The sequence below is a fragment of the Sarcophilus harrisii genome, unplaced genomic scaffold, assembly GCF_902635505.1.
Source record: "Sarcophilus harrisii unplaced genomic scaffold, mSarHar1.11, whole genome shotgun sequence".
Classification (NCBI taxonomy): domain Eukaryota; kingdom Metazoa; phylum Chordata; class Mammalia; order Dasyuromorphia; family Dasyuridae; genus Sarcophilus; species Sarcophilus harrisii.
Window position 1 is genome coordinate 22,971 of NW_022290929.1, and position 25,379 is coordinate 48,349.

Here is a 25,379-nt window from a genome sequence, read left to right on the forward strand (position 1 = left end):
ATGTGTCTATGCATGTTTGACTGAATTTCAGGGAGCTGGCTCAGTGTTGAGAGTGTGGGAATAAATTTGAGAATGACCATGTTATAAATACTATTTCAATACTTCTCCCCACAAATAGTTCCAGTGATGAATTTCACTAAATTTTCTTTCATATTTTTGAAACTAGTAAAGGTGATTTGTTTAAGTAATAATCCTTTTGGGAACAGTGACTATGTATAATATTTTTCCACTATTAAAGAATAACTTTAACACAGTTTAAAATCACTCCCCACCCCCACCCCATTAAGAATTCTTAATAGAGGAAAATGGCATGGTTTTTCATTGTAAAAGATTTTGATGTTTTAGAATTCCCCCCAAAAGTGCCTTAAAGTCCCATGTATGAAGCCTTGATTTTAATGATTTTACCATCTCCTTTCTCAATATATGAAACAGTTTTCAGGAGAGGGCTTACAATTAGACTCTAAATAAAACTTGGTGGAACCCAAATTATAAATGTATCCTTGAACTGATCTCTCCTACCTTTTAGGTCCTTTAATGTTCTCCTCTCCTCTTCAATCACTCCCAGCATATCTCTGGAAAACAAGAATAATAATGTATTTTTAAGGTATTTTGTGTTATATTTATTTAAATGAATATAATATTGACAGCTTTTTATCAGTTATTCTCTTGGGTTTCTCTCCTTTAACGATTTTGCCATTAATCACTATCTGTAATGTTATGCCACAGTCCTCAGTCTCCCTAATTATCCTGACCAAGTCCTGACTCAGTTTCTCTGCTTCAGTCAAAGCTCAGTCCTGCAAAAGCTGCCCTTCCTCTTTATCAGAATATTTGATAAGGATAAAAGATCTTATGTTTTAAAATATCAGAATGCCTCTCCCTGTCCTAAGCTACAGAAATGTCAGATACCATCTTATCAAATATCTCTCCCCATGTCCGGGGTGTCTCCCCCTGATTATGTCATCTCATCTCTGGTGGCTCACCCCACCTTGACTTCCCTTCCCACTGCCTCAGTCTGCCCCCTGCATCTGAGCCACGTGGATATACATTTTTGAGAACTCACATTGTTTGCTGGATTCTTGGAGATGATAGTCTCATTCAGCTCTGGAACCAAACCATGGATCCATATGGTCCCAGTATATTTCTCCATTAAATAAATTATTAAATACTCTCTAATATCTGTCTTGCTCAGTTTCTCCAGCATTTGATAAATTAGTTGTCTTGTCATTCAATATATATATATATATATATATATATATATATATATCTTCACTTACTGGTAGTTACTAAATGACTATATGTGCTTTTAATTTGGTTTTAATTTTTGGGCTCACATTAATTCAGAGAGGTATCCAAAATTTTCCATTTTCTTATATCAATAATTTTAATTCCTAGTTTGTTTCTTTTTGATTGGGAATCTAGAATTTATTTAGTCAGTCTCCACTTATCAGGCATTTCATGCATGTCCACAAGAACGCTTTGAGAAATGTTCTTTGAACATAAACATAATCTCTTCTTTTGACTTGTTTGCACACTACATTCCATTTCTTTTATTCCAATAAGGTGAAAGTTAGAAACAGATGAGGGGTACATTGATTACGGGTATTTCACAAGGATGCTGCTATAGTGATTTGTAATGATAATCTACCATTCTGAAACCCCACCAATACTATATTAGTTTACCTTGACTAAATTTCTTTGTCCGTAATGCATATTTGATATATCTTTTCCCTCTTCTACGTTCAACTGTGGGAAAGAAACATTGTTAGATAAAGCAAAATATATTATTTTAAAAACGAATTTTAGTTAAAATTTTGAGTTTGAAATCCTATGACTTCCTCACTTCTCTTTCCTTCCCCTTCTTCCTGAAATAGTAAGCGATCAGATTCAAATTACACTTGTGCAATAATGTAAAATATTTCCATTTTAGTCATTTTACACAAGAAGACTAAAAGAAAAGAAAAAAATGAAAGAAAGAAAAACTGAAAAATACCGTGCTTCAGTCAATATTTAATCAAGATCAGTTCTTTCTATGCAGGCAGATATTTTCATCATTTGTCCTTTGGGATTATTTTGGTTGATTGGATTTGTTTGAAAATATTTGTTAAATAATTGTTATTCAATTTGTTATTCAAAGTTCTTTATCCAACAATATTCCTGTTTCAAAGTACTACTTCCTGGTCCTGTTCACTATGAATCAATTCAGGCCTTACCACATTTTCCTGAAATTAGACCTGCTTCTCATTTCTTAGGGCATAATACAATAATATTTCATTACAAACATATACTACAGCTTCTTTGGCCATTTTCCAATTGATGGGCATTCCATTTGATTTCTAATTCTTAGCTACCAAAAGAGCTGCTATAAATGTTTTTGTACAGAGAAATCCTTTTCTAGACCTAATAGCGTTATTGCTGGGGCAAAGAGGATGCAGGTTTGATATCCCTTTGGTTATTGTTCCAAATTGCTCTCCAGAAAGGTTGATTCAATTTACAACTTCATAACAGTACTTGTAGTGTCCCACTTTCCCCACATCCCCTCCAACATCCAACTATTTTTGCTCATATTAGCCACTCTCAGAAGTGTGAGGTGATACCTCAGAGTTGTTTGAATGTGCATTTCTCTGATCATTAGTGATTAAGAATATTTTTGTATGATAATAGATAATTTTGATTTCTTTGTCTGAAAATTGTCTGAGCAGATACTTTGAACATTTACCAATTGAAGATGACATAGATAGCTTGACAAATTTTTATTTTGTAATGCTCTTTGTCTTTAGTTCTAAATTCTTCCCCTATCCATCAGTCTGGTCAATAAACTATTCTTTGATGTCTTAATTTGCAGGTGGTATGCCTCTTTATGTGTAATTCACTTACCTCTTCTGGCCTCACTTGATTGCGCCTTGGGCGCAATCTTTTCACCAGGGCATGCCACATTTGTTGGATTTTTCGCCTGGGAGGCCTTGACTCTTTCTTAGTTTCCTAATAAAGAAAAGCTTATCAAAGTAAAGAGAACCTTATAAACAATAAAGAGAACTTTATCAAAACAAAGAGAAGTAAAAGGAAATTTTAATGAGAATTCAAGCCAACTTAAGAAAATCCTTAAAATGAGACTACTATGAACTTATATCACTGGGAAGGCTTTCCTCTCTCTCCCCTTCCTCTGGAAACATTTCTGAAGGAGATAATAGACTTTATTTTCAGTAATCTTCCACGGCAGAATTGATTAAAGTGCCAGACAGGCATTCCAAGAACTTCTTAAGGGTGTAGTCCAAATAAGAAAGATAACAAATCCAAAAACATTGAGGCTACAAATGTTACAGAGATTCAAGTGTGTAAAAGAATAGAAGGGCTAATAATGTCCAACAGCTAAAATTAACAAGCACTTTAGGGAAATCCTATTGACATGTCTGTGCAAATTTGTCATTAATCTCTACATCTCAGTGAAGATAATTTTGCAAACTTTCAAGAGCAAGCATGACCAAAAGAGGAAATGCCAATAGAAACTTTCTCCCCTCACATTTTAAATTTTTTTCAATGCTTTGAGAGTATTTTGGTTGATTATTTCCCCTCCCTTCTATCTCTTTTATTCCTTTAAAATGTTATTTCTCATAAAGGGTGTGGGATCACTGTGGAGGAGGAGAAAACAGAAGAAATTATTTAAAATCAAAAGCTCTCAATCAAGTTTTTCTTTCTCTATTGGGAAAAAAATGCAAACAAGTAGTTATAAGAGCACAAAGCAGAGTATATGAATAGAGAAAGGAATAAATACAGAGATATGGAAGAGGTGGAACTGACAAGATTTGGTAACTGGTATGTTACTATCTAGGTGTAAGGGGGAGAGCACTAAGAGTTATATAAAAATCTGAATGCCAGGAGTTGGAGAAGGTAATTTTCATGTGTAGAGGATGAGATCCATGTGGTTATATTAATTCATCAGTCTGGAAAGGTTATACTTGGTTCTACAGGTTTGGGCATTTTCTATACAGATTTTTATTCCTTGGCAGCTGAAAAGATCAGCAAGAAAGAAGGTGTCAAGAGAATTTCAGGGGAAACAATACTCTGATTTACCTTGTTTACTGGTGTTTTAAATTGCTTAGGGTGAGAAGAGCGATTGTAAGGAATAATCCTGTTGGAGACAATGAATATATATTCCTAGTTCCACTTGCAAAACTAACATCACATTTGAGTGTTGAAAAGGACTTCTTTCCTAATTCCAAATTCCTAAGAATAAGCATAATTGTGTCTGTGGCAGTTTGAATTGAAGTTATGAGAGTCTCACACAACTCCTAGCAAGCTCCATGTTACAAACATTGTTTGGAGGCTTCTTCTGCATCCTCCTCACTGTATCCTAGAGTGGTCAGGAGAATACATAGAAGCCAACTCTAAACAAATCTTAAAGAATACAAATGAGAAAAATCCCCAGGAATTACACTCACTTACCATTTCATCTTCTTTTACTTTGGTTCTGTTCATTTTCTCTGTAAAACAAAAAGACCAGAGTGTTTTTCAACAGAGAAGAATACTCATTTGACTATTAAGGGTCTTGTGTTTGTATCCCCACTTCTTTCACTTTTAAGAGTTGAGTAAATCAAGTGTACTGAATTCCATGCTTGGAAATCTATTATTGACAACTTCTTATTTTTCTCTTGTGTGTCTTAATAGGGTTTTAGTGTGAGTGCTTACTCAATTATTGCTTATGTTTTATTATGGTTCTAAGGTGGGATTATATCCATTCACAAAGATGTCTCTAGAATTTTCCTTAAATTCATAGAGATTAGTTCATGATATTATTACTGTTTCTGTCACATATAGAATTTTTTCAGCTAGTCTCAACATACCCGATTGTTCAGGCATCTCCAAGCTTTTAGAGTGACACTAGATTACAAAGAGGCTCTTTAAAAGTAGCTACCCTTTTTTCATGTTTGTAGTCTACATTCCATTTAGTTTATTCTCATTAAAATGATGGCAGTACCAATTTCTGTAACTTTTGTAATTTGATTAGGAAGCTATTACAATTTCCAAAAGGATTCTAACATTCTTAAACCCCTTGCAAGTTCATGAGTGTTCCTGGCTGTCCAGCGAGATACCCATTTATGAAGCATCAGCATTTAAATTTTCCAGATCCTTAACAAATACATTTTCTTTATTTTTCTTCTCCTTAGTGGAAGTTTTTAATTCCAAAGCTTCTCCTGTGTTCTCCTCAGGACAAGAAACCTTTTTTAGAAGAGACAAGTAAAACAAATTTCTAATAAAAATCAAGTCAAAATTTGTGAAATCAATAAACTGAGAAGACTCTGAATGTATGCTCTGATGAATTATTCCCCCAGTCAGAAAAAGGGTTTTGAAAGAGATAAGTCATTTCCTGCACAAACCGCTTCCAAGACAGATATGTGGTAGTATCATAAGGACTTTGAACCAACTTACAAAAATTGTAAGTAAGAAAGATCCATAAGATCAAAAGCATTCAGGCTACTAATTTCATCAAGGGAAAACCTTCTAAGAAACCTAATAAACAGGAGTAAATTCCCAGCAGTCCAGACTGACAAATTCAGAAAAGAAATTCTAATGACATATCTGAAGGAATCTTTCTTTAATCTGCATCTCAATGAAGGCCGTTTTTATCTTTACAGACTTGCAACATCAAGCCAGACCTTGCAATAGGAGGTTTAAGAAGGGATTCTCTAGCCTCACCTCCTTGCACAATTGGAAGTACAAGAGACTTTAATATTGCCTATAATTTCAATGCTTTGGGGTGGCTAATGTTTTTCCCTTTTTGCCTTTTCTATTCAGTGTTGTAAAGTATTTATAAAGTATGTGAGAAATCTATGCAAGTGAGAAAAAACACGGAGATATATTGACAATCTTTTAAAGAAAAGTTATCAATAACAACGCTATTTAGAAAAATATTATTTAAATACTCCTACCTAGAGACAACAAGAGTGTAAACCAGGATAAGTAATGTTCATATGAGCAAAGAGAAAGGAGTAAATGCCTAAGATGCTTCATGTGTAACAACTAATTGTTGTGCCAAAGTTCCCTTTTTAATGTCTTGACCCACCCAGTTTCTCCAATTGTCCTATTTAGTTATTCTGCCTCAGGTTATAACCTTTCCCTCTTAAGGTTTGATGAGATAAAGGTCTACCTCAGTTGCTCTGCCCCAAAACCCCAGGCTATAATCATTCCCTCTTAAATGGTTGATGAGAGGAAGGTTTTATATCTTTAAGTTATAGACATTCCTTCTTAATGTTTGACAGGATAAAGGTTTATCCATTTTGGATGTCATTAGAATACCAGTAACCTCCCTCCATTGTGTCATCCTAGGGGCCTCCCCACCCCCACACCAGGTTATCCCCACCTCGGTACCTCCCCCATTATGTTACTGTTCTTGTTATACTATAAAAAGGTTTGCTGTCCCAGTAGTCAGGGCTGGATTCTTTGAGATAATAGTCTCCTCCAGCCCTGGGACCAAGATCCATCTGGTCCCAGTATCTCTCTCCATTTCATAAACTTTTGGTCTCTAATCTCTATCTTGCTCAGTTTCTCTAGCATTACAAAATATAATCATATATAAAAATGAGGGAGAAAGGGGAGTCAAAAATGACTCTGAACTCAAGGGCTGGGTGCCTGACCTGAAGGTAGTGTCCTCAATGAAAGGAACAGAATGAGGGGAGAGAAGATTTTAAGGGGTAATTTATTTCTTGAGGTAAATGCATGTTGATTCTTGGATTAGATTTGCTTCTTCTGTAGGAATATTTAACCCAAAGATGTTGTAAAGTTCCTTTTGATGTCCCTTGGACCTATTTTTCCCCCATTCCCATTGTCCTATTTAGTTATTCTTCCTCAGGTTATAACCTTTCCTTTGGTTTGATGAGATAAAGGTTACCTCTGGTGCTCTCCCCAAAACCCCAGGCTAAATTTCCCCTCTTAAATGGTTGGGATGAGTGAGATAAAGGTTTTATTCTTTGGTTAAGGATTCCTTCTTAAGATTTACAGGATGGCTTTCCATTTTGACAAGAATTCAGTAACCTCCTCCATTGTGTCATCCTAGGGGCCTCCCCACCATTAGGTTACCCCCATCCAGGTAACTCCCCCATTACGTAATTATTCTTGTTATCTTGCTCTCTGATATTTCAGCACTGGATTCTTTGAGATGATAGTCTTGTCCAGACCTGGGACCAAACATGGATCCATTGGTCCCAGTATCTCTCTCCATTTCATAAACTATTGGTCTCTTTAATCTCTGTCTTGCCTAAGTTTCCCAGATTAAAGGGACCTGATGATATTGAGAGGGAAAAGAGTATGTTTTATAGGTGATGATGTTATTACACTAGTCTTACTCAGGAGAATGGAAGTTGATCCCACCAGAAAGAAATGGGAAGTGTCTACATTACTCAGCAAAGAGGTACCAGGAGAAAGTAGTATCAGGAAGATAGAGGGTGGAGAAAAATTGGACCACAGAAGGAAAAGGCTACTTCCAAAAAGAATAGAATGACCAGGAACTTTAGAAAGACTGAGAAAAAGCCTAAGACTTGAAAATTAAAACATTATTATAATTTGAGCTATAAAAATTAAAAAAAATAAGTTTCCAAAGGATTCCACTATTATTAAATGGTAAAGTACATCCAAAACCACCACCACCACCACCCCAACAAAACAGTCTCAATCAAAATTCTTTGGTAAGACTTATAAAGGCAAGAAAGAAAGAAAATGATTGGAAATGCCTGGATAAGAAGAGCTTAGAAGCAAATAAACCAAAATCTATTATGCAAGTAACTAAATACAGGAAAGTGGAAAGAATTCTTGCCTAAATAATTTTACAAAACAGACACAAAGTAAGTTTAGAATAGCCTCGGCACAATTAACCAGGCTAAATTCTGGACATACAATAGATTTAGTAAAGAAAAGATGATAAATTCTCATTTAAAATAGAGTTCCTTTTGTGATATGATTTTGGGGATAAGGAAGGATATACCCAAAACAAAAAGGCCTACTTAAAGAAAAAACATAAATTAACTCATATCCAGCAAACTTTTATAAAAATAAACAATGCACTAAAAGAGGAAAAACATTAAAGAACAAATTTTATGATCATGCTCTCAATTACAAACACAATTATTCAGGATTTTTAAAGAATGAATAGAAACTGAAAAGATTTAGTTCTTCCCCATCATCTTTGCCACCATAGTGAATTATTCAATTACATTATAAACAAATGGCTTTCCAAAAAAGATTTAAACACCATTAAAGAAAAAGGATGCTATATCATGAATAAGAAGGGAAATGGCAATTAAACCAAATGGTTTTCATTTCATTCAGAGCATATGGATAAATATAGTGAATCCATGAGAACAGATATGCTGGAGAGCTGTATGAAAATAGATTGTTTACATATTATTGGAGGAGCTTTAAAAAGGTCTAATATTTAAAAAGAGATATAGAAAAAGGTGTAATACTTATTTTTAAAAACCCTTCTATAATTATGAAGATTTATAAAATGATTTGCATTTATTATGAGCCCACTATTGGGTACATAATACAGATATATGAAGCAAGAGAAAAGTTATTGAAAAGAAAACCTTTGCAAGGATATGCTTTTAGATAAGAGTTAATGAACAAATCCTTGAGACTATATAAGGATATTATATTAATAGTCAAAAGAAAATTAATTTGTCTCCAACTTTGCTTTAACTTTAACATAGAATAACTGAGAAAAATAGTAGATTACCCTTCAGGGAATACCCATTGAATTAGAAAAACAGCAACTCAAGAACTATACAGAAGATACAATAAGAACATAAGTGCAAAACCATCCAGAGGAAAAAATATTAGTCACAATTGGTGGATAAGAAGATCTACCAAAGACCTTTTCAGAAGATAAATTGAGTCTTTAGAAGTGAAAATATGTTGGAGGAGCTGGAGAGAAAAGACATACAGTCCAGAAGAACAAAAGGATTGACAATGCATGGAGTTGACATGGTAGCATTTGAAAGAGCAAAGAAGCCCTGGGTCTCTGGATTTGAAGGCAGAGACATCATGTCAAAGAAAAGCAGTAGACTATAGTAGAAAAATGAGAAAAGGCTAAAGTGGTGAGGACTATCAAGGTTAGCATTATATACTTTATGGAAGATTCCAGATTTGAAAGAAATAGGCCAAACGATGGTCAGATCTTTTTCAACAATCATTGGCCAGTAGGAGAATGAGGGAGGAAGAAAGATTTTAGGAAGGTAGAGACCTTTGCAATCAACTAGGGTTGAGATGAGAAAGAACTGAACCAATATGATAACGAAGTGGAGAGAATAGAGTGATATAAAAATGATTGTAAATGAAATGTTTGAAACTGGAAAGAATATTAAATATGAAGAGAACAGTTCATCAAGCATGGAAAAAATTAGAAGAACAAATTACACACCATCCATGGAAGTAGGGGATTTATTAAACCAAGAAGCTAATAAACAAATAAGAAGTCTAATGGAAGCTGGATAAAAAATTTAAAAAGAGGAACCCAATATATACTGATACAAAATCAATAAAAATCAAGAAAGGCTGAAGAAAAGGATCAAATTCGGAAAGCCAAAAATTCTAAGCCTCCCAGTTTTCCCACAAAAAGAGAAATAATCTCACTTCTAAGGTGACAAAAGATAGTGAAAACCTGAAACACAAATAGGGGCTGGGATGAAACAGTGGTCCTCCTGGTCTATTAGGAAAATCGAAGATACCAGGAAGATGATTTCTTCTTGAATTGTAAAATACTTTCAAGGATATTCCACTTAAACAATAATTGGGGAGCCAGCCTTGGGAAAGGGTAAGGAACAGTCTCAGCCCAGCAAAGAACTTTCACTTCCTAGACTGGGGAAAAGTTGAGTATCTCCTGATAAGGAACAGGAGGCACAGTTGTACACAACTTCACCCTGGGAATAAAGAATTAGGACCTGCTAGATGAGTGCAAAGCACTAGGTAAAACGGCTGCTGGCCCTTTCAGGTGGCTGGAGATGTAGTTAATTTTCAGACTAGAGGGAAAACGAAGGAAGACTTGAGACTGGAAGATATCCCCCCCAAAATGATGAGAAGCCGTATTTCAAAGTCAAAACAAACAAAGGAGAAAAAACCCAGTCCATAGAAAGGATATCTACATAAGAAAACCAAGTTTATCTTCAGCAGGTTGTTGAGTTAAAAAAACCCTATTCCCAATAATTCAAATCTCACATCCCATGAAATTCATAAGATCTCAAAAAATACTTAAAAAACAAATGGAAAGATTGAAGACAAACTAAAAAATATGTATAAAATATAAAAAGAAAACAAGAAAACAAGATTATAAACAAAATTCAAAATTCAAACAAATAGAAAAGGAGACCCACACCTTAATAACCTTTGAAAAAAATAGAAGTGACAAGAAGAAGCCAGAAAGTAATGAGGACCACGGAAAAGAAAACAAAATATAAAGAATGAAAAAGAGACATCCATAAGAAAAACAACAAAGATATGGAGAAACAGATGAAGAAACATAAGAATAATTGAAGTACCTGAAAGGTAGTATATAAAAAACAAAGAAAAAATGTCCTGAATGTAGAACAAAGAGAGATAATAGAAAAGGGAAAGTTTAAACACCACTGAACGAAAAAAAAAAAAAAAACTACATAACACATAAAAAAAAAAAAAAAAAAAAAACTAGAGCAGGACCAGGAGATCATTATATACTTCAACAACATACTATATGATAACCAGTTCTGATGGATCAGGCCATCCTCAGCAAAGATCAACCAAATCATTTAATGGAGCAAATGAACTGAACTAGCTATGCCCAGAAAAAATCTGGAGATGACTAAAACATTACATTGAATTCCCAATCCCTATATTTATCACATCTGCATTTTGATTTCCTTCACAAGCTAATTGTACAATATTTCAGAGTCTGATTCTTTTTCTACAGCAAAAAACGTTTTGGTTGGTATACTTTTATCTAATTTATATTTTAATATATTTAACATCTACTGATCATCCTCCATCTAGGGAGGGTGGGGAAAGGTAAAAATTGGAACAAGAGGTTTAATTAAGCTGTAAATTACCCATGTATATATCCATGAAATAAAGGCTAAAAAAAAAAACTACGGAATCATTCTACATTTCAAAACACCCGATCTATTAGAAAATTAATATAAAATAACAAACTGCAAGAAAATTCAAACAGAAACCCAATTAAATCACCCAGAACCTATCAACAATACAATAAAAGTCAAAGGTCTTGGAAGTATTATCAAAAATCAAAGAACAAGAAGGCAAAAATATTGTGTCCACAAAATTCACATTAACTTGATAGGAAGAAAAAATGAAACATTCAACAACTGTCAGAATTCAGCCTTCTTTTGGAAAGAAAGTCTGAATTTAATAGAATTTTGATATTCATAAATATAAAGTAATATAAAATAATTAAAACTCAATTAAGACAAATTTTTAAATTTACACAGAAAACCTCATGTCTCAGATTGTTGTTAGGTAGTTCAAGGTAAAGTGAGTATGATGCCATTCTAAAAGCAAAACCATGTAAAAGGTTAAAACAATCATTATATCATATGATGTGATGGAAGAGCAAGACCTGAATAGTAGAAATACCATGGAGAGAAAGGGCTGGAAGTCAAAATTCTATTCACAATGGAATGATTTAAAAAAAACAATATATATACCTAGAAGGATAAAAAATCTTCAAATTTATAAATCAGGGGAGGAAAGGAAAAGGTGGTATATGGAAGGTGTGAAGAAGAAAATGGATAAGATGTGCACATTAATGTTAATGGAAAAGATAAGATAAAGGATGGGACAGAAATTAAAGGAGGCATCCTTGATGGAATGGACTTGGGAAAGGATGTCCAAGTAATAGCAAGCTAAACTAACAAAAAAGTAGAAGAGTTCACAGGCATAAAATAGAATATCCACAAACATAAGACCAGGAATAGAATTAAAAAAAAAAACAAGAAAAATCACATCTAAGACAAAGGAAAATTAAAAAGATTGCTCAAAAAAAAAAATATTAAATCCAAATATAATTTATATTATCAAACAATTAATTTATTCCATTCTTTAGAAATAATTAATTTAGAATTTATAAATAAAACAGACCAAAGGATTTATATCCACTCAGGAAAAAGAAACAAACCGAATGAATAACTATATTATTTTGTATTAAAAGATCCATTGTATACCCTAATTATATATATATATTATATATATATATATATATATATATACACATGGATAAGGAAGAGACAGATCCCAGCAAGGGGAATATTCTTGTAGCAACTACCTGCTAGGTAGGCCTCCAGTGGTATAGCCATTGACAGGGATTCAACCCCTTGTTGCCTTTTTTGGGCTGATAGATATTTTATACAAAGAGAGCTATCTGAACTAATGCTCAGAGTTTTATTATAACTTATGCCCACAAGCTATAAGGAAGCAAAGATAAAATGAAAAAAAATGTTTAGAATAAATGATATTGTATTATATTTATTTTCTTGAAAAGAAATTTCTTGTTTTACAAGAATGTTGAACCTTTTCTTATAGTCTTGTGCAAATAATAATGCCTTTTTCCTTTCTTTTCTCCATTACTTTTATTTCTCTTCTGTATTATATTTTTAAAAATATATATATATATATATATATATATATATATATATATATAAAGAAAAGTACTGAGAACAAAAGCTTTTAGATCAGCAGTAATCACAGGTAACTTTGGAAACTATATTTTAGTACTTTCAGAAATGATATAATCATAGATTTCAGAGCAGCCTAAATAAACATTGTTGAACAGATTCAGAGAGGAATAATGAAATGAAAACAACACTCAAAGTGTCATCCTCTCATTATCTGTTTTGAAAAATCTTAACTTAGATCTAAGAAAAATAAATGAATTAAGTATGTATCTCAATTTGAAGAGAAGGATATGGAATCAGAAACTTAACGTTGTATATTCTTTTCAGTTCATATATGGTAGGTTTGTCCCATGCTTTGTTTCTATAAAGATATATGAATCGTTATCGATGCAAGTCTATGTGTCTTTTAATTCTTTGAATTAAAGGGAGTTTCAGTGAAGGGTGTGGAAATAAATTTGACATTGCCAAGTTATAAATATTAATATTTCAATAATTTTCCCCTCTAATAAAATTCAATGATGAATTTCACTAGGTTTTTTGTTTTTTCATATTGTTGAAACTAGTAAAGATGATTTGTTTAAAGTAATACTCTTTTGGGGAACAGTGATTATTATAGTATTATTTCAGTATAAAGAATAATTTAAAATGATTTTAAAAATTTCCCCTAATTTAAAAGAGTGAATAGCATTGCTTTTCATCCATGGTTTTGTTTTAGAATCTCCATTAAAGTGCCTTCAGTCCCCTTTGTTTTATGACTTTAGCATCTCCTTTCTTACTATGTGAAACGTCTTCCAAGAGACACACAAATGGTTTTGAATAAAACTTTGGGTTCCAAATTATAAATGTGTCCTTGAAATCAATTCTAACCTGGGATTTGTGCCTTGATTTTATCACATGATTTATTTTTCAAGTTTTTTTTTCCTCTTTAATTTTCCATAGAACTTCTCTGGAAAACAAAATCAATAATGTGTTTTAAGATACTTTGCATTATATTCTGAATGAATACAATATTGCAGTTTTTTTTCAGTTATTCTTTTGTCCCCCAATGTTTTCCATTTATCACTAATTGTATATTTCTCCTATCATTCAAAATGTTTGCTTTCCCTAATTGAGTGTATGTGCTTTTATTTTGATTTTAATTTTTGTGCTCACATTAATTCAGAGAGGTGTCCAGAATTTTCCATTTTCTTATACCCATCAATGTTAATTCTTGGTTTTATTCTTTTTGATTGGTAATCTAGAATTTCTTCAGCCGGTCTCAACTTGTCAGGTATTACAGGCATCTCCAAAGAATATTTGAAAATGTTCTTTGAACATAAATATTATCTCTTCCTTGACCTGTTTGTACACTATATTCCATTTTTATTTCCAATCAAGTGAGGACAAAAACAGATGAGGGGTACACATTTCTATAATTTCACTAGGATACCGCCTTGGTGATTTGTAATGCGAGTCTACCATTATGAAACCCTATAATAGTACATTAATTTACCTGGCACTGAAGAAATTTGCTGCTGCTGCAACTCTAATATATGTGATCTCTTCTTGGAAATTTCTTTGCTGTGGGGAAGAAACATATTTTTAAAGATTTTTTCTTTAATGTTTTGAGTTCTGAATCCTATCATTTCCTCATTTCTTCCCCTTCCCTTCTGTCAAGATTGCAATCAGTAAGCAAACAGATTATATTTGGGCAGTTATGTAAAACATTTCCATATTAATCATTTTAGACAAGAAGGCTTTTCAGAAATTTGTGATGGGTTGAAATTTGAAAGTCAAAAATAACACAGGCCTTTAGCAAAATGGGAACACCTTCTCTTGTCCTGGCCTTCTGGCTGTTGTGCATGATTTCTCAAAGTGTATTGACAGTGAGCGGTTCTGCCACCAAAAGAAATTTTTCTGTGTCCAGTAGAACACATCAATCCTTTGCTCACACCTGACATGCCTCCATATTGTCTAATTTAATAAAATACAGATTCTAGGACATCCACAGATTGACACCTTAACAGATGTCATATTTGCTGGTATTTCCAGTCTTACTCCCATGATGCCATTTTGCAAACTAAGACTTCATCAACCTGCCATTGATTTTTCCCAAATGTCTTTGGACTCTTTTTCACTATCACCTCTATAGGTGTGATATCTACCCCGGCATTTCTCCCTATATTACGGTTCTCTTTTCTCCCTTCTGCAATCGTTGTCCTTCCTTTGAGGGCAATTACAAGCACTCCATGAATGCTTCCTGATACATCCTTCTAGCTGGAAATCATCTTCTATCTAGTGGTCATTTCTATTTGTACAGTTAACACAATCTCGATGGAATTAAACTATTTTCTTTTGTGTTCATCTTATGACTGGGAATCATTTTCCTACAAGAAAGAGTTACTCTTTAAAATTTTTTAAAATCTCTTTAAAATTTTCGCAAGTCCATAGAATTTACACAGACTGAAGGAATTGTAATGGTAGTTACTGAGAAGCAGATATTACAGACAAGTGATATATTGCAGATTTAAGAGTTATAAAGTCAGTAAAAATAAAGTAGAATAGTTAGAAAAGGAAGGAAAACATTTATTTTTTATATCTTTAAGTAGAAGAAAAATAAGGAAAAGAGAATATAAAGAAAGCAAAGTAAGGAATTCAGGACTTGAGAAGGAAAAAGTCCAACAATCATCATCATCTTTTATAGTATTCATAATCCAAGGTTCTTCAGATAAGATTTGAATGACACTGTATATATGGGTTGTGTGTAGCAAGGGGGAAATATACATTCACTGACAATTTACTTGTTGAAAGTAGAATAGCTAATGTGACATATACTGAAGGAAACATTTTTTAAATTTACCATCTAAGAGCCACTATCCTAACTGCACAATTTTACAAATGCTTTTCTTAAATAATTGAATTTTGTTTGATGGAAAAAGGCCAAAGGGAACACCTTGTTTTCTGTTTGAGAAATTGCCCTTTGGTAAAAAACCATCTTTCAATCAAAATCAATACCTTAACCCCTTTTATTGTTTTGGTTTTTTAAAAAATAATTAGGTCTCCTTCAATGATTCTTATTCAAACATTTCCTTTATGTTTCAATATAAGATCACTATTAATGTAGCTTCACATTTCTGATTTATTTCCTAATTGCCCTGAATCATCTCTTGCAATACAATTCAGAACTGAATCAAGCATGTATAAGCACTAACAAAGAACTTAAAAAGCAAGCTTCTTAAAAAAAAAAAAAAAAAAGAAGAAGAAGAAGAAGAAAAGGATTTGATCCCTTTAAAACTAGGTAGACCATGACTTAGTTCAGTCTGTGATCTATCTTACATTTAACAATTTTTAATTAAAAGTAAAATTAATTAAAAGGCCAGGAAAAATTTATGTATGCACAAATTTTACATTTATTTAACATGGCTCTCCCTTTTCCTAGGTCATTTACAACCTTACCCTATTTTAGGACTCTCATAGACATCCACTATTTGAAGCCAGATGAATTTTGTCACTTTTTCAGGGCCCTGATGCATTTTGAAAGCTTTTAACAGTATGCCAATATGTCAAACACTGAATAAAGATTCCAATTTCTTTTAAGAAAATTTTTGCTACATTTTCCTGACCAAAAATAACACTACTACTTTTGTCTGTTCCTGACCTTGGAGCAACAAAGAATGAGTGTCTAAAGAATAATCAGACATATCTCCTCCACAAAAGCCAGTAACCCTTAAGGGATGAGGCATGTAACAGGGCAATGTCTTCTGCCCTACCAAATCTTGGTCCTTCCCCATATGCCATCATCAATCATAAATCCTTTTGATTCTGGTACCAACTTGTTGATTAGCATTCCCCTCCTTATCCAACCTTTATCTCATTCATAGCCAAGGAAGGATTCCTATCAATCATCTATTCGAGAAGCTCACATTCCATATGACAGTTTGTCATTCCATTGTGATTACAGTTACATTACAATAGTTTGCTATTAGATTAGAACTGCCTGATATTTAACCAGTCCTTTACCATAGCCACAGTGAAAGCTAAATGATTTCAGCTTGTTTTTCCAAAAATAATAAGTCTGCTGTTAGTTAACTCACATTAAATGTTCACTGCACTACTGTGTTGCCTATAAACAAATAATACTTAAATTTATTTCTCTAAAAATAGCCCATATATATATATATCTGTACCATAAATCCTCCTTTCCAATCCAAACCATGATTTCAAGTTCAAAATTGAAGAGCAGCCATTCAATTAAGAACAGTTGACATCAAGCCCAAACATTCCAGTAACTGATTTCAAACTGCCATCTAATACTGCCATCTCTCTCCTTAAGTCACATAGCCAAGGAAGGATTCCTATCAATCATCTATCCCAGAAGCTCACATTCGATATGACAGTTTGTCATTCCGTTGTGATTACAGTTACAATAGTTTGCTATTAGATTAGAACTGCCTGATATTCAACCAGTCCTTTACCATAGCCACAGTGAAAGCTAAATGATTTCAGCTTGTTTTTCCATAAATAATAAGTCTGCTGTTACCTCACATTAAATGTTCACTGCACTACTGTTTTGCCTATAAATAAATAATACTTAAATTTATTTCTCTAAAAATAGCCCACATATATATATATATATATATATATATATATATATATATATATATCTGTACCATAAATCCTCCTTTCCAATCCAAACCATGATTTCAAGTTCAAAATTGAAGAGCAGCCATTCAATTAAGAACGTTGACATCAGCCCAAACATTCCAGTAACTGATTTCAAACTGCCATCTAATACTGCCATCTCTCTCCTTAAGTCACATAGCCAAGGAAGGATTCCTATCAATCATCTATCCCAGAAGCTCACATTCGATATGACAGTTTGTCATTCCGTTGTGATTACAGTTACAATAGTTTGCTATTAGATTAGAACTGCCTGATATTCAACCAGTCCTTTACCATAGCCACAGTGAAAGCTAAATGATTTCAGCTTGTTTTTCCATAAATAATAAGTCTGCTGTTACCTCACATTAAATGTTCACTGCACTACTGTTTTGCCTATAAATAAATAATACTTAAATTTATTTCTCTAAAAATAGCCCACATATATATATATATATATATATATATATATATATATATGTCTGTACCATAAATCCTCCTTTCCAATCGAAACCATGATTTCAAGTTCAAAATTGAAGAGCAGCCATTCAATTAAGAACAGTTGACATCAAGCCCAAACATTCCAGTAACTGATTTCAAACTGCCATCTAATACTGCCATCTCTCTCCTTAGTCACATGACAATGAATGGGCAGACAAGCACACACACACAGACACACACACACACAACATAAACATGGTGAAATTTTACATCAAATATTGCCCATTAGAATCAGTAAGCTGCTCTATATAGATGAAAGACAAATTCTCTACCATGTTTAGAAACAGATCCCAGCTCAGTCCTCTCAAATGTCTGAAGCCCTAAACACTTAAACATCACCAATCTGATTACCTCACATCACAACTTGACTTGAGTAAGGTTTTCAGTTGAAAGGCCATTATCAGAAGGACTGAAGGAAACTGGAACCCAGTGGCTGGGAGGTTGAGGCACAACACTTGGTAGGCTCGGTAAATTTGGCTCAGGCAGTAGTTCTGATTAGTTTGGGATTTCAAAAATAAATTGGAGCTCACTAAGCTGGAATTGCAATTTTGATTATTTGGGAAAGGCCCATTCTTCCCCCCACTTTGGACAGTGCCACACAGTTGCAGATGAAAGATAAGAATGCCCTTTTTCTTGGGAGCAATCTTCATCGAGGGACTCTGATCCTTGTTCTTTTACCTATTAAGTTGCTGTTGTTGCTTCTTACTAACATTTCTAGACTGAGAAACTGGCATGTTAAATTTCTCCACCAGCCACCTCCAGCTTCTATGTTACCTTTCAGGCTGCTGTCGAACATTTCCACATTGCCCTCCCCTGCTGCCAGGTCCAGGAAGGCAAGTGTCGATTCTCCAGATCTGCTCCTTAGTGTCTGACTATGGACCTTTTCACGGGCTGATCTGCTGAGTTCAGCATCGAAGTCTCCCGCTTGGGGAAGAATCCCAGAGAGTCGGACGGAGTTCCTCGAGATGTCAGTGGCCCCCGACTCAAGAAATGGCGCCCAACCAGATGCGAGACCAGCAAACTGGCTGCTCCTCCCCTTCCCAGAACCTTCCTCGAGCTCCTCCTTCCCCCACCCCAAACAATGACTGGGCAGCCTCTTGATGAGCAGGAATCAGTCCTGGTTAGAGCCAACTCGGAGCTCAGAGAAGGAATATTTGGGAACCGTTCGCCAGATCGAACCTTTTGAAACAAGAAGCTGAGAAGTACTAACCAGTACATGGACTTTACCTACTGACTGACTCAGTGAAGGAGCTGCTCAAAGAAAGACCCACATGACTCTTCAAACATTATTCAAGTTTTAGATGGGATGTCTTTATATAGCACATCAGTGTTAGGGAGGTGACCTTGAAAAGTGAATTTGGTTATTCTGAAAAAACAGAAGCAATTTAGAGGCAATTTCTTCATATCTCAAAGGAGCAAGAAAGGGGAAAAACCTTCCAAATGTGGGTGGTATTGTCCAAAGACTGCTGCAAAGTCTGCTGCAAAGATGGGTATTGAAAAGAGCAGAGAAAGTAAGAAATGGATAATTTCTTAACATCTCAGTTGGGGACAAAGGTTTTTTGGATGTAGGAGATCTAGTCTGGAACCTGATTAGCCTTGATATAGTTACAGCATAGTAGAGACCTGTTGCTTTAGAGGTCAACATTTTTGAGCAGAGATCTGAATGTTTAGAATGGGTCTATAACAGAGACAAAATGCTTTCCAAAGTACTTTGTCATGTCAAAGCCTACAAGCTCGGAAGAAGTTTGCTGCATGAAGTATAACTCTGACAATTATCCCCCTTCTGGGAAAAGCAAGAACCCTGAAACCATAGAACAGAGAAGGTGGAAATGGACTGGCAGAGCTATCAACTTGCAAATACAGAATAGTATCCGAGCTCTTCAACCTGTATCTCCCTCCCTTCTGCTTCAAGTTGTGGCACCAAAACCTCTCTCTGAAGGGCTTAAACTATTGCCACCTCAATATTTTCCAAGGATGATGAGCTTGCTGCCCTCATTGTTTTTTTTAAATTATCATATTTTATTATGAAAGCTTTTTGTTTTCAAGACATGCATAAACAGTTTTGAACATTTACTCTTGACAAATGTGTTCTAATATTTTTCCCTCCTTTCCCCTTACACCCTCCTGTGAATGGCAAATAATTCAATATATGTTAAATATTTGCAATTCTTCTATATATATTTCCACAATCACCATGTTCCACAAGAAAAATCAGATCAAAAAGGAAAAAAAAATGAGAAAGAATACAAAATTCAAACAACAACAAAAGTGAAAATGCTTTTGTCATTCACACTAAGTCCCTACAGTCTCCTCTCTGTGTGCAGATTGCTTTCTTCATTACAAGACCCTTGAAACTGGCTTGAATCACTTCATTCTTGAAAAGAGCCATGTCCATTAGAATTGTCATCATATAAACTTGCTGTGTACAATGTTTTCCTGATTCTATTCACTTCTCTCAGCATCAGTTCATGTAAGTTTCTCCAGCCATCTCTGAAATCATTCTGCTGCTCTTTTCTTACAGAACACTAATATTCCCAGATATTCTTATACTATAAATTATTCAGACATTCTCCATCTGATAGGAATCCACTCTGTTTCCAGTTGCTTGTCAGTACCTAAAGGGATGCCACAAACAGTTTTGCACATGTAGGTCCGTTTCCCTTCTTTAGAATCTCTTGAGGATACAAGACCAGTAGAAACACTGCTGGATTAAAGGGTATGCACAGTTTGATAGCCCTTTGGACATTATTCTAAATTGCTCTCCAGAATGGTTGGATCATTTTACAACTCCACTTACCATTTATTAGTGTCCTAGTTTTCCCCACAGCCCCCTGCAACATTCATCCATATCTTTTGCTGTCATTTTAGCCAACCTGAGAGATGTATACTGGTACCAAAGAATTATCTTAATTTGCATTTCTCTCATCAATATCATGAGTCCTCCAGGTGGAGTGTTTGCCCAGTTGCACCTGAAAATTGTGTGTGGTGTAGTATGATTGTTTGGTTAATGGGTAAGCAGCTGTGTTTCTACAAATTCCCAATTTGTAGAATTGAAGGGTCAACATTGAATCTCATTGTGAAGACAGGAAATAGCCTCTGTGCCCTATTCAGAGAGGGTAGAGCAACTAATCCAATTTTTTGTCTAGGTGAGACATGTTGGGAGCAGTGCAAGAGCCAGGGAGAATCTGCAAATGTCAGTCTTGACAGGAATCGTTTTTGGAGAACTGATTGAGTGGTGCTGAGGTAGAGGGAAACAGTAGCTGAGACCAACTGGAGGACTAGACTGTTATCAGCAAGCCAGGGACTGGGTAGATTTTGGCAGCAGTTGTCTGTAGAGTTTTAAGGTCATTAGGTAGAAAGAAAAATAGATGGGAAGGAAAAGGAACCCATCCCCCACTACCAAAATCGATTCAGTCTTTTATTCTGGAGTCCAACGAAGGATTCTAAAAGTAGAGAGAATGTTGAAGTGAACACTTAGAAAAATAATTGGATAATCCCTAATATGCTTCTAAAGTGTCTATCCAATTACTGTTTGGCATAGATTAGGTAGCAATCTGATGCGGATTTTCAAAAGTTCATCGCCAGTTTCATTGGGAGGTAGACATTATTCAACAGCTTTTATCTATGAAGAGAAATAATGTACCAATTTCTATTCTTGGGGGCTATTACAAGGTGGAAAGTGTAGATCTAGCAAACATCAAAAATAACCTTGAGATTAGCTAATTCCTCATCTGAACAAAATCCTCTGGGAGGAAATGACTAAAAAATAGCATGGTCTTCTTCAAATGGACCCAAATTCCCAATGTTCCCATCCCCATTTGGGAGATGATGGGGCATATAAGGAAGTTTTCTCTAGACTGTCCTGATTTCTTAGCAGCTAGAACATGAGTTTGGAGAACACATAGAATCCTGTTCCTTGTGTGGGAAAGAGTGGGACAGGTCAGATTTTGAGTGTAATTGAGGAAGCCTATTGGTTTCTTACTGAGACTTTTCTCGCTTTTCAAGGCACATCATATTGCATGTTTACTGCTTTTTTCCCCTTAGATATAGACAGAGTTGACAGAGCCTGCTTCATCCAGACCAGGTGAGACTACTGCTCCTTGTCTGTGCAGAAATTTCTGAGCCGGCCTCTAACTAGCATGAATATCATGAGACCACCACTCTCGTATGCTATATGGAGTCCTTCAGGTGGAGTGTTTGCCCACTTGCACCTTGAAAATTGTGTGTAGTGTAGTAGGGTTGTTTGGTTAATGGGCAGGCATCTGAGTTTCTACAAATTCCCAGTTTGCAGAACTGAAAGGTCAACACTGAAGAACATTGGGAAGATATGCAATGGCCTCTGTGCCCTATTCAGAAAGGGCAGAGAAACTCAAATAATTTTTTTTAGCTAGGCGAGACTTGTTGGGAGTACAGGAAGAGCCAGAGAAAATCTGCTACATGTAAGCCTTGCCTGGAATCTTTTTCAGGGAACTGATCAAGTGGTGCTGAGGTAGAGGGAAACAGTAGCTGAGAGCACCAGGAGCCCTTGGCTGGTATCAGCAAACCAGAAACTGTGTGGATTTTGGCAGCATTTGTCTGTAGAATTTAAGGCCACAAGGTAGAAAGAGAAAAAGTTGGAAAAGAAAAGGAACCAACTGCACAGCATTAGGTGTCTGAGAAAAAAAAGAGCATGACTTTGAGCAGGTGTCATGAAAGCGCTCTCCAGGAACACTGCAGGGTTTAGGTCAAAGGCAGAGGAAAGCATTGTGTTTCAGAGTAACATTCCCATGTTGGCCAAGGCAATTGATCAAGGAGTTAAAGGCAGCTCCAAATGAGAAAGGACAGTCCTGATATTCAGATGCAAAAGTCAAATCTACAAGGAAAATTCTAAAATGAACCTTGAAAGCAACGGGATTGGGTTCTTGAAATAGAGGAAATAAATATAAAGGTGTGAAATTGCAAGCTATGAGGGAGGGTTAGGGTGACTGGAAGTAAGGGAAGACTTGGTTCAAAGTACTCTTTACAAATTCCATGGCAATTGATAAAGAGGAAAGAAGGAAAGATTGAATACATACATGATTCGTCAGCTTCAAAGGCAGATTTATTAGGACAATGCCAAGTGAATCCATTCTAGCCAAAGAATGAAGTTTGTCTTTCCTCCTGGTAATATGAAAGGATTTTTGAGACTTTTGTCTCAAGTGGGGATAGAATGGGAGAAAAATGTTGTGAGGCTAGAAGAAAGGAAAGTTGATCAGAAAGTGGTGATGTTGGGACTTTCCTATTCTTGTCTGGCAAGTTTCCTCTGCTGTGGGAAGTGAGAAAAAAAGGCAAGGAAAGATGAATTATGCTCAGCCACTGTACTGTGGCAAACCCTCAAACTTGAGAAGTATTCTTTGGGAGATGGGCAGAAAGTTTCCATCACCATGCAGTGATTGAACAAGTACAGAAAAGAAAAGCTCACCCAACTGAAGGAAGCAATTTGCAGCCTATCTAAATAAAGCATCCCTTTGAGTGTATTGCCCATGTACATGGCAGATGAGTACCTGTGTGTGATTATGGAGGGAATAATGATGGTAAGGTCTATGAAATATTCAGAAGATGCAAGGAGACTGGACCTACGGTATCTATTCCTACTTGTGGGGCCCTTTGAATACTATAATCCAAATCCAATAGGAGCCTTGTCCCTGGATGGTATAGGCCCTCTTGATGAGCTCATCAGTCATTGTTCAACTATTGCCTCAACACAGTGACAAATTAGGAAGATCCAAGAAACTTTGACACATGCCTTCTGGAGTAATCGCACATAGATTGACACATAGGAATATTGTTGATGTTGATAGTGTTCTTAATGAAACTATTTGATTTTTATTATTGTTCTTCATCAATGATCATATCAACTATTTTTGCCCAAGTAGCTATGTTAATCTGATTTTGGGGGCCATTTCTTATTCCATTGCTCATCAGACAAGCCTATAAGGATTTTGTGTGGTGATAGGCTCCTTCCCATGCTCATGAGTTGAGTGCCAGGCATGTTAAACAAGGTGGCTATAGAGAATTTTTATCAGGTATTCTCAAGGCCACAGCTATCATTGTCCAGGAAACACAATGGTCAGTGTGGTGTCCAGAATATTGGTTGGCTGTTGACTAGGTGCTGAATAACATAACTTTTAGACCACCTGGCAGTAGAGATATATTCTTCATGAGGGCTCTCCAATTGTCAATAATTCCCCTACAAGAAAGTTGAGGAATAGAGTCCTGATTAAATCCCAACAAAATATAGTTATTTCAGACAAGAAGCCCATTCATTGGATCAATTCTTTGATCTTCTTTCATCTTGTGGCCTTAAACTGCTTTCGTGGTTGATCAAACATCAGTATTCTCTCAGAGCGACTGAGCAGTCCTTTTCTTATTCTAATCGCTTGTGCTCTAAAAAACAAGATTTCCACCAGAACAATAGGTAGGACTCATACTATGCACAATATATTATATTGATGTAAAAGAATAATTTCATATTCTGGACATCCTTGATAATTTGAATGTCAGATATTTTCATCCTGATTTTTGCAATCTCCCCTTGAATTGATTGTACCACAAGCAACACATACAGCAAATATTGTTTCCAACCAACAATACTTATATTCCTTTTTGTATGTGCAAATTAATATATATACACATATATCAATTTATTTTTACATACATTGGATATATTCATGTATATTTAATCTATCTCAAAATCTACTAAATCATAAGTCTAGGTATTTTTCAGTACATCTTTGAGTAAGCCCCAGAAATAAAACAGCTTGAAAATAAGGTAGAATTTTAGAGAAGAATAATTGGGATTTCAACTGCTTACTCCTTCAGATGTGCTGCCCTTTCTTTCTTCTCTGAGCAGTACAAGGAGAGGCCAAGTGGAAAAGATTTATCTTTCATTAAGAAAGGATAAAGAATGTCCTTTTTAGAAAGCCTAGAGAATGGAGGACTTAGAGGAGGGGGAGGAAAAGCTTTGTTCTCGTTTAAGGTCGAGACACCCCTAATGTTTGCAGATATTGATTTGGACAAGTGCTACATCTCCTATGGCAAGAACTTATCTTCCTCTTATCCACCAAAATGTATTCATTCCTTTCTTCTAACACAAGGACAGATTACTAAGTACCAAGAAGCTGTGGCATCTGCCTTCTGGAGTGATTGCAAGTGTATTGGTGAGTAGGGGGCTTGTTGATGATAGTGTTTTGAGTGAAATTATTTTGATTTTCATTATTCTTCTTCTTCAGTGATTGTGTCAACCATTTTTGCCCAAGTAGGTATGTGAACCTATCTTTTGGAACCATTTCTTCTTCTATTATTCATCAGACAAGCTAAGTATTTTGTGGGTTAGTAGATTAGTAAGTTCCTTCCCAGGCTCATAAGTGCCAGGCTCATGAGGATAAGGAGACTTTTTTCCCCGGCATTCTCATGGCCATAAAATTCATTCTCCATGAAACAATGTAGTTAGCATGGTGTCCTGAATGTATGATTGTATGTTGACTAGATGTTTAATTGCATACTTTTAGACAACTCTAGCAATAGTGATGTTTATGAGAGACCTCCAAGATTCAACGGTTCCAATAAAAGGAG

At 35.1% G+C, this 25,379-nt stretch overlaps 1 long non-coding RNA gene and 1 pseudogene across 2 annotated transcripts; both read right to left on the reverse strand.

The window, feature by feature from the left end:
• Positions 1-1,706: 1,706 nt before the first annotated feature.
• On the reverse strand, positions 1,707-14,556 carry LOC116420437. Of its 2 annotated transcripts, none has more exons than XR_004230772.1 (3): positions 14,140-14,556; positions 2,875-2,979; positions 1,707-1,743 (listed from the first exon to the last, which is right to left on the reverse strand). It is a non-coding gene; the product is annotated as an uncharacterized LOC116420437 (long non-coding RNA). The 2 variants fall into 2 exon arrangements; XR_004230771.1 differs by lacking the exon at positions 14,140-14,556 and adding an exon at positions 4,441-6,096.
• A 3,221-nt stretch (positions 14,557-17,777) lies between these two features.
• Positions 17,778-18,556, reverse strand: LOC111720291 (annotated as a pseudogene).
• Positions 18,557-25,379: the final 6,823 nt, after the last annotated feature.